Genomic DNA, 15,417 nt, shown 5'->3' on the forward strand with positions numbered 1-15,417 from the left:
CATCCCAGGACCGTGAGACCATGACCTGAACCGAAATCAGGAGTTGGACGCTTAACCAGCTAGGCCAGCCAGGAGCCCCTATAATAAATGCCATCTTACTTCAGGATCCTGGTATGCGAGCAAGAACCACTGTATACATAGGCCATTTCCCTGTCCTGGAAGAGCGCACAGCCGGGAAGTGAGACGAACTGTACAGCCTGTGTAGAAAATATCGTAGCATCTTACAAAGCACGAGGTCATCATGTTCTAGGCCCCTGACTGTGTGGCTCTTGGACAAATCTCTTGATAAAAAATGCTGTGATTTATTGAGGACTTGGTATGTGCCAAGCACAAAATCGTTTCATTCCAAGGAATGTATCAGTATATGTCTTCACCACTTGATATTCACAGCAACCCCAGTTGTTTTTATCCTCCTAATAAAGACAAAGAAATGTAAGTGCCTTGCTCAAGAGTTCTGGAGTGGGTAATTTGGGAGGGTGAAATTTGAGCCCAAGCCTATCGACCCAAAAGCCCATGTTCTGCGCCTACCCTCAACTACGAAATGATGATAAAAACATTAGCTGTGGGGCCTGTGTGAGCTTGAATGAGATAACATGGAGAGAGTGTGGATACCAGAAAGGTGGGCAGTAAATAGAGTGCCGTGTCCACCCCTCCCTTGTCATCCCCACTCTTCCTCACGACTCCGCTCCAGTCCCCTAAGTCCCCTCTCCCTCCACAGCAGGAGGCTCACCTGCCCTGAGCCCAGTTCCCCAGCTGGACGCTGAGCCTTTGAGGAAGGTAGGGCTTTGTCATTAGCACGACTTGACAGCTGGGGCCAAGCCAGACAGAGGCATGAAGTTCAAGGTCTCGTGGGGTAACATGAAAATGTTTTCAGACAATTTGCGGTAAACGTCTTAGCTGCACAGGAACAGAAGAATCCATCTATCAAATGGAGAAGGATCCAGGTCTGGGGGATTTTGCCCATTTCGCCCATCTATACCAATCAAGCAGGTTAAAAGAACCACACCGGGTCATCTGGGATGGAGGTGAAATCAGCCTCCCAGGACTTTTGTCCTAGTCCCTCATCCTTTTTACTGTTCATCCAACAAATACATGTCGAGAATTTGTTATATACACCAGGCCTGCATGAAATACTGGGGACACGAGAGCGACCACCAGTTTCCTGCTGTCGTGATCCCTGTTCGGTCTCATTCTAATAAAGGAGAAAGACAAAAGGAAAACATGCAAACACAAAACCTAGGTACACATACAAACAGGCAAAATAGTTGCACATTGTTCTTTTTTTTATTTTAATGTTTTTTTATTATATTATGTTAGTCACCATACAGTACATCCCTGGTTTTTGATGTAAAGTTCAATGATTCATTAGTTGCGTATAACACCCAGTGCACCATGCAATATGTGCCCTCCTTACTACCCATCACCCGTCTATCCCATTCCCCCACCCCCCTCCCCTCTGAAGCCCTCAGTTTGTTTCTCATAGTCATTGTTCTAAGGGTCTCAAAGAAAATTGTCAAGGGGCTGAGATTCGGACTAAGGGGGTGGTGAGACGGGGGCCTTATCGTGGACAGGGTGGGCAGGAAGGGCCTCCAGGAAGTGGCGCCAAGGGGAGAGCAGGTGCTGGCTGGGTGGAGGAGGTGGGAGGAGCATCCTGGTAGACAGCAAAAGTCCCAGCGTGAGCTCAGTGGATTTTAAGGAACTGAGAGGGGGTACCCGAAGGACAAGCAATGAACATTCTCATTCAATATGAGGAGCCCAGGAATGGAACTGGAAATAGTTTTACAGGACTATTCAGGAAAGACTCCATGGAATGCTGTATTTTAAAGACAGATGGGCAGACTGAATTGTCTGAGGCCTGCATGTGTGTACATGCGTGTGAATTCATGCTGGGAAAATCCCGGGCCATGTGTTAGTCTTTTCGTGATTGATTAAAGGAAGTGGCACGGCCATCACCTGGCTTCTGTTTCTTCTCTCTCTGCAAACAGGCTCAGCAAGCTTTGGGGCTGAGAATGGGTAGATTCAGCGATGAATGAGCCATTCCCTGAGAAACACGGCCAGGACGGGTGTGACTCCTGACATGAAAAAACTGCGTTAGGGGGCGCCTGGGTAGCGCAGTCGTTAAAGCGTCTGCCTTCGGCTCAGGGCGTGATCCCGGCGTTCCCGGATCGAGTCCCACATCGGGCTCCTTGGCTGGGAGCCTGCTTCTTCCTCTCCCACTCCCCTTGCTGTGTTCCCTCTCTCACTGGCTGTCTCTCTGTCACATAAATAAAATAAAATCTTTAAAAAAAAAAAAAAAAAAAAAAAAAAGAAAAAACTGCGTTAGGGTCATTGCCATTTTCAAAAAGGACTAAGGAGCCCTGGGCCTGTGCCATGTGGGGTAGAGCCTGGAGCGGGTTCTGTGGGACTGCTCCTGGGGGTAGCCGTTCAGCAAATGTTTATCAAGACAGTACAGCAGAGTGGCTAAGTGTGGCCTCTGGAGTTGGAATCACCAACGGCTCACGGGGCGGCCGGGGACTCATCAGTCACTGTCTCTGAGCTTCCGATTCCTCTCAGGGTTGTTGTCAGGATTAAAAAGTGAACATGTCCTCGCAGTCTGTGAGTATGTAATGGGTATTCGCAAATATTGATTTTCTTTCTTCAACCCTGAGTTAGGGAAATGGAGAAAAGGCATCATAGTGAGAAGAAACCGAGGAAGGAGAATGCTCAGACTTGCCACATAGCATGTGGACGGGAGAGGGGAAAATCGAAACGGCTCGCACGTTTCTAGCCCAGCACACTGCTTGGTAGCTGTATCATTTAAAGCTTTCTGACTCAGTCACAGAATGTTTTTGTTTGTTTGTTTGTTTAATTTATTTGACAGAGATAGAGACAGCCAGCGAGAGGGGGAACACAAGCAGGGGGAGTGAGGGAGGAAGAAGCAGCCTCCCAGCAGAGGAGCCTGATGTGGGGCTCGATCCCAGGACTCCGGGATCACGCCCTGAGCCGAAGGCAGACGCTTAACGACTGAGCCACCCAGGCGCCCCTCAGTCACAGAATGTTAAACAAAAAAGGGACTTATTGTCTGATGTCTGAAAAAACCTGGGCACGATCAGCTTTGGGACCAACTTGTTCCAGGGCTCGAGCCTGTGAGGGCCCTGGGTCTGTCCTCCCCTTGGCTCTCCTTTTCTTCATGTGGACTCACTTCTCCTCAGACTTCACATGCCCTGGGCTGCCAACCGCTCCAGGCTTGTCCTCTCAGGTCCTGGGGCAAGAGAAAATGACAACAGTTAAGACCCATATTTGCACACCATATCATAAGTCCTGTTCTAATTTTTTTTTTTTAAGTAGGCTCCACACTCAATGTGGGGCTCGAACTCTCAACCCTGAGGTCAGGGGTCACATACTCTACAGACTGAGTCAGGCAGGTGCCCCCTGTTCTAATTTCTTTATATATATTTTTAAAGATTTTATTTATTCATTTGACAGAGATAGAGACAGCCAGCGAGAGAGGGAACACAAGCAGGGGGAGTGGGAGAGGAAGAAGCAGGCTTCCAGCAGAGGAGCCTGATGCGGGACATGATCCCAGAACGGCGGGATCACACCCTGAGCCCAAGGCAGATGCTTAACGACTGAGCCACCCAGGCGCCCCTTAATATATATTGATACTTGTAAGTGTCACAAAAATGAGGTAGGTAGGAAAACTGCAGCAGATTAAGTAACTAACCCAAAGTTACAAATAAGGGACAGAGCTAGGGTTTGAACTAGTGGTCTAGTTTCAAAGTCTGTGCTCTGAGGAGCCTCTTCTGAACAAAACAGAGGAGCATAGAGGAAAGGAGGGAAAAGTCAAACAAGATGAAATCGGAGAAAGAAACAACCATAAGAGACTCTTAACTCTAGGAAACAAATTGAGGGTTGCTGGAGGGGAGGTGGGTGGGGGGACGGGGTAACTGGGGAATGGGCATTGAGGAGGGCACGTGATATAATGAGCACCGGGTGTTATATAATACTGATTAATCACTGCCCTCTACCTCTGAAACTAATACTAGATTGTATGTTAATTAACTGAACTTAAATTGAAAAAAATATTATGGTAAAAAAAAAGAGAGTCTCTTCTGAAAAACAGCCACCATCTTTTGGGACCCATTTGTACTATGGTAGTTGTGTTTGGGTCCCTAAGGATGGAAGAAGGTGATGTCTACTTGGCCAGTGGCAGTCACATGGCCATCCTGATGTGGGCACAAGGAAACACCAAGCAGGGCTCCTGGGCTCGGCAAGGGGAGGGACTGCGGGGCAGGAGGGGATCTGGATACCCTATTCAGACCAGACAAACAAAACGAGAGCTTTTCATCATGACCGAGATGGAAAAGAAAGAAGAGGAGGGGGCTTTAGGGAGAAAATGACGAGCTCAGTGTTAGAGAGCTAAAGTTTGAAGTGCTCGGAAAGCATTCATGTGGAGATATGACCCATTGGACATACTGATTCATACTTGAAATGAGATGATGATAAAAGGGTGAGCAAAGAGACACTGGACAAATGAAGACAAACAGAAAGCAAGAGTGGTAGCATTAATGTCAGGCAAGGTAGAACTTCGGGCTAAAAGCGCTTAGAGTATTAGGAACATCGGTATGTAGTGATAAAGGCACAAATAATAAAGAAGGCATAAGTCAAGACAGGCATCAAAGAACATAGCAACCAAATACGTAACGGCAGGAAGAAGACTTTATATACCATTATAATGAGAGATTCTGAAATACCTTGCTCACAGTTAGCCAGAATTAATAGTCAAAAAAAATCATTCAATTCAACAAGTAACACAATGTTATACCAGTCAAAACTTTATTCAGGTGAACTGAATAATATAATCAAATAACTTGGGATAGCACATATTAAGACTTCTTATATCCCACAGATACAGACACATTTTTCATAAAGACGAAAAATGAGGGGCACCTGGGAGGCTCAGTCGGTTAAGCGTCTGCCTTCTGCACAGGACTTGATCCCAGTCCTGCTCAGGGGGGAGTCTGCTTCTCCCTCTCCTCCCTGCTCGTGTTCTCTCTCGTTATCTCTGTCTCTCTCTCTCTCAAATAAATAATATCTTTAAAAAAAGAAAAATGATAGATACATGACGGTGATCTAAAAACTTTAAATAGAAGTGAAGGCACAAACTCTTGGGTAAGTCTTGGATCAAAGAGAAAATAAAAGAGAGTTCATTCAATCTCTAGAAACCAGTGAAAAGCAAACCACTTTCTATTGAGATCTATGGGACTCTGAAAGTAATACTAAGAGGAGCGTTCAGAGTTCCAAAATGCCTCAGCGATTTAAAAGTAAAACCAAAAAATAAAGGAATTAAATATTTATCTTAAAAATTTAGAAAAGTAAATGAGGAAACTGGGAATAATAAAGGTAAGAGTTGAAATGAATGATTTATATAGAAAAAATAAGATAAAAGCAGTAAGAAGATAACTCAGTCAAAATCTACTGAAAATGATTCCAAAAAGTTTACTGAACAGACTCTTCCTTCAGATCTTTGCCTCAGTGACATTCCCTGTCTTCCCAGGCGTGGCCCAGGGTCCCTGTCGTGATCTCGAGCTGTCACTGCAAGTCCATATGCTGTGATGACTTGATCCACACCTGTCTCTCCACCCATGGGGGCAGCCTGCTGAAAGCCACAATTTGACTGAGGACATTTGAAAATCAAATTGCCTTTATTAAGCAATTCATGAATCGGGCAGCATCTCGCCTAATAAGTAGACAGATGCTCGGAGGAGCTGTTAAAAAAAAAAAAAAAAAGGAAGGTTTTAATAACTTCCTGGGGCAAGGAAGTTTTTAGGAAAAGAAAAGGTAGAATTATTTCAGGCATGGTCCCTTTCAGCTCTTCTGTTACTGTTGCTCTAAAGGGGGAAGAAACGGTGGTTTTATCATGTGGATTACTGCATCTTCCTCTGTGGGATCCAGAGGGCGCATCTGACAGATTGCCTCATTGGGACTTACCAGAAAATTCCCCACTGAGCAGTTAAAATTGCATTTCTGGGGGACTTTGAAACTGCAGTTATATTGAGTATTTAGCCTCAGTTTGATGACTTGGCCTGGCATCAGTGGCTCTGTCTTGGGCCTGTGTTTTTCCTTTTACCAACCCCAACAGTGCAGGCTGAACATCTGTTTTGCTCCCCACTGGGAGTATGGTGCTTGGTACACTGCAGTCCCTCCAGAAATATCGAGTGAATACAGGAGAAACAATAGAGCAAAGACACCAGGAAGGATGGAGTCAGAGAAGGCAGAAGAGAAAAACCATACCTGGAGACGAGTAGGAACTTTCCATAAAGGAAGTCAGGGCCACGATGCTGAACGCCTGAAGAAGCAAACGTGAGTGAGGGATTACTCGTCTTGTTTTCCACCCTGAAGTTCTTTTATAACCCCAGTGCTAAAATCTTGACCACTTCGCTGATTTTGCCTGATGGGCTTTGAATATCTACAAAGTCCTTTCGAGCCCGCAACCACATTTGCTTCTTAGAAATGCCCCAGAGGAGGACAGTATTATTATCACCCTCATCATGTGCATGCAGATGGAGAAATAAAAGCTCAAAAAGGCCAGGTAACTTCTCCAGAGTCACAGAGGGAGAAAAGGTGGAGTCAAGGATGACACTCAGCTGTTCGGATTAAACATCCCCACAGGTGTTGGTCACAGCTAGAAGGTCGGCAGTGGCTTGGTCCTCAAGACACCCATTTGTTGAGCACGTCCTGTGCCAGGCATCCAGTATAGGGTAGTGAATGCGATGCAAGAGAGCCAGTCCCTTCCCAAGGCAGAAACTCCCAACCCCCACTAATGCTAAGCATCGCAAAGGGGGGGGGGGGTTTGGGAAAATAAAACACAGGAACCACCCCTAGGCTGGGGTGGGGTTGGGGGTGGGGGTGTGGAAGGTGTCATGCACTTTGTTTTCCTCAGAAAACAAAGTTTCAGGACCCTGTCCTTGTTTGCTGTTGGCTGCAGCCAGACACAGCCCAGCTCGTTTTGTTCGGGGGAGGGTTCAGTTAGTGCACAGGTGGGTTCAGCAGAATTGTGGGCAGAAACTCTGATCCCCACCCAGACCAGCTGAAACCGGTTTCAGTGTTTTCACAGCCTAGGAAATACATACTCTGTGAAGTGTGTCTGTTTAAATACACTCAGTGTGAACCAAAAGTTGGAATTAGGTCCCCTGGGTGGAGAAGTGACCCGGGACCCATCTCCGATTCTGTTAGCCTTACTTTAAGCAAGGGACGGCCATCTCTCACCTCTGTGTGAGGAAAAAAGTGCTGTTTGACTGCATGCAAATCTTGAAAAACTGACTTCTATCTACATTCCTCCCTTTCCCCAAATTGACATGTAGAAAACATTGACAGGAAAGTACTCACAAGACAATCGCAGAAGTTAACATGAACACCAGAAGGAATTCATTTCTGTTAAAGCAAAAAATAGGGGAACAAGTTTGTCTTGTCCCTTGGTTCAGCGTGTTTGCATATTACACGTACTTAATAGATGAATTGTGTGTCTGACAACACAGAAATCAGAGTCACCACAATTTGCAGCAGACGTTTAATTAGGCCAGAGTGTCCGTGGAGAATCGCCGTTCATTCGTTTGCTCGTGTACTGAGAACCGGTTACGGCGTGCCTGCACCGAGCCACACGCTATCGTAGGTGCGAGGGGAGCAGAAGGCAACGAGACAAAATGCCTGTCCTTGTGAAGCTGACGGCCCAGGAAAATAACGTAGGGGAGGGAAATGGGAAGTATAGCAGGGAGGCTCTTAGCAGTTTTCGATAGAACAGTCAGGACACTGGCATTTGAGCAGACATCGGAAGGAGTTTTACAGTGAGCCATCTAGAAACCCAGGAAGAACCTTCTGGGCAGAGAGACTGCATATCAAAGCATGAGGCGGGACCACGCTTGACACTTACAAGGAAGGGCAAAGAGGTCAGGGTGGTTTGTGCAGTGATGGAAGCAGGAGATAACTGGGTTCAGCTCCCGTAAGAGTTTCATAGGCCATTGTAAAGACTTTTACTCTGAGTCAGAGGGGAAGGTGCAGATTTTTGATGAGAGGATATTGATGCTGATAACAGTTAACATTCATATAGCATTTCCTAGATGCTGGACACTGTTCTAAGTACCTTATGTATATTAACTCATTTATCTCCTGTATCAACCCTATAGGTATCATTCTCATTTATACAGATGAGGAAACTCTGATTCTAAAAAATTAAGGAACTTGTTCAAGGTCACACAACCAGTAAGTAATGGAACCATAATTCAAACCCAGGCAGTTTGGCTATGGCCCATTTCCTCTTTTCCAGGCCACCCAGTGAGACTGCATTTCCCAGCCTCCCTTGCAGCTAGCGTGTGGCCATGTGACTGAGTTGTGGCCCGTGGAACGTGAGCAGAAGTGAAGCACGCTATCTCCAGCTTCTGCATGCAGTCCTTCATCCTCTTACCTCCTCTTCCTGCTGGATATAGAGAACTTCAAGGTCCTAGTGGAAGGTAGACAAGATGAAAGGAGCCTAGGTTTCTAAATGACCAGGTGGAAGCCTTCCTGCTGATCAGTAATTGTCCTTTGAAATTCACAATGAACTTCTATTGTGTAAGCCACTGAGAATCAGGCATTATTTTAAAAGTCCTGAATTTAGGGGCACCTGGGTGGCTCAGTCAGTTAAGCGTCTGCCTTCAGCTCAGGTCATGATTCTGGGATCCTGGGATCAAGCCCCACATCGGGCTCCCTGCTCAGCATCAGCGGGGATCCTGCTTCTCCCTCTTCCTCTGCCAGCTGCTCCCCCGGCTTGAGCTTTCTCTCTCTCTCTGTCAAATAAAGAATAAAATCTTAAAAAAAGAAAGTCCCGAATTTAGGGTTGAAGGTGGCATGGCCCTCACATGGAAGAGTGCATAGTCTATTAAGGGAGACAGGCCTGTGAATGATGGCAACGCACTCCTCTAATACAGGCATTAAGAGAGAAGTCTGCTGCTCAGAGGGAGGAGTTCTAAACACTATCTAGGTATGTGGGGGGTATCTCTGGCCTGGTGACATTTGAATAGGGTGATGAAGGATGCCTAGGAGTTTGGGGTGAGGAAGTGTGGGGAACAGTGGTGGGGCCAATTCAGTGACAGCTGGTGCAAAGGGATAAGGAGTCTGGGAAGGATGAGATGTTCAGCCACCCAGTTTATCTCATTTCGTGCTAACTCCTGCTTTCCAGCCTCCTACCTCTGATTCTTCACATCTTCAGCTCTCTGACCCAAGGAGGCAGTATACCCCAGGGGTTAGTTATGTTAAAAATTTATTCTGATACTTGTCAAAATGGTAAAGAGGGCTTTATTCAGGACTATTGTCACAGGTGTCAGGAAAAGAGAAAACAGGGGAAAGAAATTGAGCTTAACTCCAAACACAGCAAGGCAGCTGGGGAATGACAGTCAATGAGCAGACTGTGCGTGGAAAAGTACTAAGAGAAGACATTAAGGATGGGGGTTCCTGCTGAAGACTGGCCAGACTGATGCGATATCAAGGGCGGGGGATGAGGAATTTGATCAGATGTCAAGGGGGGGAGGATTCTCTCAACTGACTTAGCAAGGTTCTTGTTACAACTAGACACAGCAAGGATAGGGTGGGGGCAAGGTTGAGGCCTAGTGGAGAAGGGGGTTCAGAGGAGTTTCAAGTTGGGTTAAAGAGAGCGTCTTTATTAGGTACTTGGGCTCTTGAACAGGAATGACTGGATCTGGATTCTCATTCTGTATCATCTTGAAATAGTTGCTCTGATCTCTGATCTCTTTGTGCCTGTTAAATAGGGATGATAATACCTATTTCATAGGGATACTGTGAGAAATAAGGGAGTTGAATATACAGAGCACTTAGAACAGGGCTGGGCATATGGTAAGTGCTCAATAAATCTTAGCTGCTGATGCTGGTGCTGCTGCTTCTTATAATTATTATTCATTTCTTTGACCATAGAACAAGCATTCAGAAAACACGGAAAGTGAAGTTTGGTCAAAAGACCTTATTTAAGTCTCAACTGGGCCATTAACTTAGGTTATCCAAAGGAACTTGCTTGACCTATGTTGAGTCTTTGGTTTTATCACTTTTAAGTGAGGTCATTGACTGTTAAAGCTCATGCCTCCTCCCTGCAAGCTTCCTGTGAGAGTCACTTTTGCAAAGTTGTAAAGCTCCATTCAAATGGGAGAGATTATAAAAGGTACCACACCTACCGTTGATTCACTTCCTGGCCCAGCCTTGATTCCACAGGCCCCACAGCAACATCTCAACAGCAGCCCCTTCCCTTAACCTCCAAACTTTGCTGGAATCTACCTTGATACTCATTCTATTAGGCCTCACTCTCTGGCCTTCCCTCCATGGAGCTGCTCATTCCATGCCTATCGCTCACAACCCAGTCTAGGTTTCAGGCTGCCCTGATCCCCGTCTCTTATGCTCGAGTTCTGAGCAGCTCAGAGTGAAGGTGTAGGCAGAAAGAATTAGGAGTCCCCAGAAAAAGAAAGACAAGACATAGCTTTCTTGACATAAGAAAATTCATTTAGGGCCCCAGCCATCTTATGAAAGAGTATAAGAACAAATAGGAGATAACCTAATCATACAGGGACAAAAAAATCAGTGGTAAAATTCTCAGTATTGGTTCAAAGATCGATCTGACACACATACTTAAGTCATCTTTGTAAGATCTAAACCCATTTGAGCACTCGGATACTAGACCAACTGAAACCAGAGAATTGATAATACTGACCCTTCCAAGCCCTCGTGACTTCAACCTGGACTCTGTCACCTTAAGATGGCTTCTGCCCCAATTCCATGCTATATTCCCATTGCTCAAGCCCCTTTATGAATATGTATGCACTCTTAGCTTAAAATTTCCCTAATTTTGTTGTTCAGGGAGACTTGGCTATGGAAAATACCCCCAGTGCTCTCCTTTACTTGTTGCAAATAAAACCCTTTATTTTCCTATTCTTTGACTTGGTTGTGTCTTCCAGCTCAGCACCCACCAAGAGTTAGAGCCGGTTTTGGGTAATAAAGGTGCCCTCTGGTACCATTACCAGATGAGATACCGGAAGCCTAGTTAAATTTGAATTTCAGATAAATAATGAATACGTTTTTAGCATAAGTATGTCCCAAATATTGCATGAGACATACTTTAAAAATTCTGATTGTTGAGAGGGAGGAGTTAAGATGGCGGAGGAGTAGGGGACCCCTTTTTCAGCCTGTCCCCCGAGTCGAGCTGGATAGGTACCAGACCAGCCTAAACAACCACGGAACCAGCCTGAGACGCAGGAAGACGCATCTAGATCTCTACAAATGAACATCTCCAGCGCTGAGTATTGAGGTACAAAGTGGGGAGCCGTGAAACCGCGCACAGATATGGGAAGATAAACGGAAGGGGGAGGGAGCCGCCGCGTTCGGGTGCCGGGAAGCGGTAGCCACTTGCACGGGGGAGCGGGCGGGGCTCGCGGACGGCACCCGCAAAACAGCAGACTGAGACCGTGAGCCGGTGCACGCGCCACCAGGCATCTCGCGGAACCCCGGAATCCCGTGCGCTCACTGGATCCAGACTGAGACCGGGAGATCCGGGAGCGTGCGCGGGGCGGCTGGCGGCGTTAGAAACACAAAGGACAGAGACGCGCCGGCCCTGGAAGTGAGGGCTGGGACGCCGGGTTGGTGCGCACATCCCGGGACGCTGCAGGGTCGAGCAGCACCAACAGTAACGGAGTTAAAGTGGCCAGAACATTAGTAGAGAACGGGCCGCAATCCCTCTGTTCTGTGACAGAGGCTGAAATTTGGCCGCTGCTGCTCTGACTCTCAGAAGAGGCACAGCAAACCGCCAGGGAAAGCCGCCAGAGAACAAAAGCCTGGAAATACCGGCTCACAGTGTGCCCATCCCCATCCCCCCTCGCAGGGGACACGGAGACTCTACCCAAACAGGGCTGCCTGAGTATCGGCTCAGCAGGCCCTTCCCCCAGAAGGCAGGCTGAAAAATCAAGAAGCCCACAACCCGGGCGCCTGGGTGATGCAGTCACCGAGCGCCTGCCTTCGGCTTAGGGCGTGATCCCGGCGTTCCGGAAAGGAGTCCCTCATCGGGCTCCTCCGCTGGGAGCCTGCTTCTTCCTCTCCCACTCCCCTGCTTCTGTTCCCTCTCTCGCTGGTTGGCTGCCACATAAATAAATAAATGAAATCTTTAAAGAAGAAGCCCACATCCCTAAGATCCCTATAAAACAAGGGGCACGGCCTGGGACCCAGTCAATAATTTGGGCTCTGGAAACCCCGCAACCTCTCCTCATCAGAATGACAAGAAGGAGAAGCCCCCCCCAGCAAAGAAAAGACAGTGAGTCTGTGGCCTCTGCCACAGAAATAATGGATATGGATGTAACCAAATTATCAGAAATGGAATTCAGAGTAACGATGGTCAAAATGATGAGTAGAATTGAAAAAACTATTAACGAAAAGGTTACTGAGAATATAGAATCCCTAAGGACAGAAATGAGAACGAATCTGACAGAAATTAAAAATTCTATGAGCCAAATGCAGGCAAAACTAGAGGCTCTGACAGCCAGGGTCGCAGAAGCAGAGGAACGGGTTAGTGAATTGGAGGATGGGTTAATAGAGGAAAAAATGAAAATAGAAGATGGTCTTAAAAAAATCCACGCCCACGAATGTAGGTTACGGGAGATTACTGACTCAATGAAACGATCCAATGTTAGAATCATCGGCATCCCCGAGGGGGTGGAGAAAAACAGAGGTCTAGAAGAGATATTTGAACAAATTGTAGCTGAAAACTTCCCTAATCTAGCGAGGGAAACAAACATTTGTGTCCAAGAGGCAGAGAGGACCCCTCCCAAGCTCAACCACGACAAACCTACGCCACGTCACGTCATAGTGCAATTCGCAAATATTAGATGCAAGGATACAGTATTGAAAGCGGCCAGGGCAAAGAAATTTCTCACGTACCAAGGCAAAAGCATCAGAATTACGTCAGACCTGTCTACACAGACCTGGAATGAGAGAAAGGGTTGGGGGAGCATATTTAAAGCTCTTTCAGAGAAAAACATGCAGCCAAGTATCCTTTATCCAGCAAGGCTGTCATTCAGAATTGATGGAGAAATAAAGACATTTCAGAATCGCCAGTCACTAACCAATTTTGTAACCACGAAACCAGCCCTACAGGAGATATTACGGGGGGGGGGGGATCTATAAAAGTAAAAAGGCCCCAAGAGTGATACAGAACAGAAAGTCACAGCCAATACAAACAAAGACTTTACTGGCAACATGGCATTATTAAAATCATATCTCTCAGTAATCAGTCTTAATGTAAATGGTTTGAACCATCCCATAAACGCCACAGGGTTGCAGATTGGATAAAAAGAAATGACCCATCCATTCGCTGTCTACAAGAGACTCATTTCAAACCCAAAGATGCATTCAGACTGAGAGTAAGGGGATGGAGTACCATCTTTCACGCAAATGGTCCTCAAAAGAAAGCTGGGGTAGCAATTCTCATATCAGATAAATTGGATTTTAAACTACAGACTATAGTTAGAGACGCAGAAGGGCACTATATTATTCTTAAGGGAAGTATTCAACAAGTGGATATGACAATTATAAATATATATGCAGCAAGATACACAAGATACACAAGCCAACTCTTAACCAGAATAAAGAGACATATAAATAGAAATACATTAATAGTAGGGGACCTCAACACTCCACTATCAGAAATAGACAGAACACCCTGGCAAAAACTAAGCAAAGAATCAAAGGCTTTGAATGCCATACTCGACCAGTTGGACCTCATAGATATATATAGAACACTACACCCCAGAACCAAAGAATACTCATTCTATTCTAATGCCCATGGAACATTCTCAAGAATAGACCATGTTCTGGGACACAAAACAGGTCTCAACTGATACCAAAAGATTGAAATTATCCTCTGCATATTCTCAGGCCACAATGCTCTGAAATTGGAACTCAACCACAAGGAAAAATTTGGAAGAAACTCAAACACTTGGAGACTAAGAACCATCCTGCTCAGGAATGACTCGATAAACCAGGAAATCAAAAATCAAATTAAACAATTTATGGAGACCAATGAGAATGAAAATACAACAGTCCAAAACCTATGGGATACTGCAAAGGCAGTCCTAAGGGGGAAATACATAGCCATCCAAGCCTCACTCAAAAGAATAGAAAAATCTAAAATGCAGTTTTTATATTCTCACCTCAAGAAGCTGGAACAGCAACAGAGGGACAGGCCTAATCCACGCACGAGGAAGCAGTTGACCAAAATTAGAGCTGAAATCAATCAAGCAGAAACCAGAAGTACAGTAGAGCAGATCAACAGGACTAGAAGCTGGTTCTTTGAGAGAATCAATAAAATTGACAGACCACTGGCAAGACTTATCCAAAAGAAAAGAGAAAGGACCCAGATTATTAAAATTATGAATGAAAAAGGAGAGGTCACGACGAGCACCATTGAAATTGGAAGGATTATTAGAAATTTTTATCAACAGCTATATGCCAATAAACTAAGCAATCTGGAAGAGATGGAATCCTTCCTGGAAACCTATAAACTACCAAGATTGAAACCGGAAGAAATTGATTCCTTAAACAGGCCAATTAATTATGAAGAAATTGAGTCAGTGATAAACAACCTTCCAAATAACAAAACTCCAGGCCCGGACGGTTTTCCTGGGGAATTCTACCAAACATTCAAAGAAGAAATAATACCTATTCTCCTAAAGCTATTTCAAAAAATAGAAACAGAAGGAAAGCTACGAAACTCATTCTATGAGGCCAATATTACCTTGATCCCCAAACCAGGCAAAGACCCCCTCAAAAAGGAGAATTACAGACCGATTTCCCTAATGAATATGGACGCCAAAATCCTTAACAAGATACTTGCTAATAGAATCCAACAGTACATTAAAAGGATTATCCATCATGACCAAGTGGGATTCATACCTGGGATGCAAGCGTGGTTCAATATTCGCAAATCAATCAGCGTGATACATCATATCAACAAGAAAAGACTCAGGAACCATATGATCCTCTCAATCGATGCCAAAAAAGCATTTGACAAAATACAGCATCCTTTCCTGATTAAAACCCTTCAGAGTGTAGGAATAGAAGGTACTTTTCTCAATCTCATAAAAGCCATCTATGAAAAGCCTACTGCAAATATTATTCTCAATGGGGAAAAGCTGGAAGCCTTTCCCTTAAGGTCAGGAACTCGACAAGGATGCCCACTCTCGCCACTATTATTCAACATAGTACTAGAAGTCCTTGCAACAGCAATCAGACGACAAAAAGGGATCAAAGGTATTCAAATCGGCAAAGAAGAAGTCAAAATGTCTCTCTTTGCAGATGACATGATACTCTATATGGAAAACCCAAAAGAAGCCACTCCCAAACTATTAGAAGTTATAG

At 45.4% G+C, this 15,417-nt stretch overlaps 1 long non-coding RNA gene across 1 annotated transcript in view; it reads right to left on the reverse strand.

Moving 5' to 3' along the window:
* Positions 1-2,866: 2,866 nt before the first annotated feature.
* LOC130543228 (uncharacterized) overlaps positions 2,867-15,417 on the reverse strand; it is a 31,713-nt gene continuing 19,162 nt past the window's right edge. Inside the window, exons 3-5 of the long non-coding RNA XR_008958399.1 lie at positions 7,369-7,413; positions 6,274-6,328; positions 2,867-3,241 (exon numbers count right to left, since the gene is read on the reverse strand). This is a non-coding gene — a long non-coding RNA (uncharacterized LOC130543228). The remainder of the gene's footprint in view (positions 3,242-6,273; positions 6,329-7,368; positions 7,414-15,417) is intronic.

This window comes from Ursus arctos, unplaced genomic scaffold (genome assembly GCF_023065955.2).
Source record: "Ursus arctos isolate Adak ecotype North America unplaced genomic scaffold, UrsArc2.0 scaffold_9, whole genome shotgun sequence".
NCBI classification, from domain to species: domain Eukaryota; kingdom Metazoa; phylum Chordata; class Mammalia; order Carnivora; family Ursidae; genus Ursus; species Ursus arctos.